Source organism: Mesitornis unicolor, unplaced genomic scaffold (assembly GCF_000695765.1).
Source record: "Mesitornis unicolor isolate BGI_N332 unplaced genomic scaffold, ASM69576v1 scaffold9387, whole genome shotgun sequence".
Classification (NCBI taxonomy): domain Eukaryota; kingdom Metazoa; phylum Chordata; class Aves; order Mesitornithiformes; family Mesitornithidae; genus Mesitornis; species Mesitornis unicolor.
Window position 1 is genome coordinate 67,973 of NW_010198521.1, and position 1,387 is coordinate 69,359.

Genomic DNA, 1,387 nt, shown 5'->3' on the forward strand with positions numbered 1-1,387 from the left:
TCCTGCTCACTTGTAGTCATCCAGTCTCTCAAAACTCTTGTATCATTTTAAGCAATTAACATGGAAGAGTGCTCTAATACCATTCACTCTTGAACCCTACATCCAGTCTATGTATAATTAGTGGCACCAATAAGATGCAAGCAGTATTGTCTAACATCTCTTCAGAGAGTTGTGCCTTGAACCTACAGTTCAGTTGGTGTTCCCTTCCCCCCAAGACAAATATTTAATAGTAAAAATTAAACTATAAAGATGAGGTGCATCTGAGATATAGCTCAATAAGAACATATCTGTAGAGAAAAAAATTGTTGTTGCTGAAGGCTCAACAATCACCCTGCATTTCCTTTGGGGGGTGTCACTTCAGACTGGCTCTAGTCTGATGCAATGGACTGAATTCCCATTTGCAGCTGGAGTCCTGAACCACATCTTCAGTTTCAGCTGAAAAGAATCCAGTTTATACGCTCTAATGCTGCTGTGTGGTGCAAATCAAAGTGCAGTAAGCAGGAAGGATCAGGAGATTAATTTTAGAAGTGCACTTAGGATCTGAAGTAAATTGCTGATCATTAGAGAGGATTCTTTCCTTGGGTCCATAGTGTCACAGCCAAGCTGTGTCAGAAATACCTCTGCTATATAGAGTTTGGTTTGGATATTTAGGCAGTAGTTCTTTCTTGAGAGTGCAGTTGTATCTATGAAAACGTCTTGCTCTCCTAATGTAAATAATACTTTCCAGATTTGCATCTTATTAGAACTGTATCTTTCAGTAATCTCTCAGAATTCTAAAAAGAAAAACACTATTCACAAATAAACTCATCTTTAGGTAGCCGGCAGATTTACAACTGCACTTCCTGTTCTTTGCCACCACTTTCACAAGGACCTTGCGTCTGGAATGTTGCATAAACAGAGGATCTGAAGTGCTAGAAGCCAGTGCTCTTTATACATCCTCACATTAGACATTTGGCTGTATAAGAGGTGAAACGTGCATGCAAGCCTCACGTCACAGTTTTATGTGTATGACTAGGACAGGTGTGTATGACTTGTGTATGACATACTCTGTAGTATATTATCTATAAACACTTTTTTCTCACAGAAGTAGTTACTGATAAGAAAAATATTTGAATGTTTGAATTAATTGTGTTTCATTCTTTTGTGACCTTAGACCATCTTTACTGTATGACACATGCCGTTAGATTCTATTAGTCTTAATATTTGCTTTCTTGCCGGTGGGTTTTTTCAGGTGCCTTGAAATCCACGCGGTTTGGTAAAAAGCTGACATGTCTCTAATCTTCTTGTAGAAAAAAAAACATGTAGCGATAAGTAGCTCCATCTTAAGCTGTTCAGTTTCTTAGAAGCACAGTTTGCTTACGGCTTTGACAAATCAGCCATGTAAAGA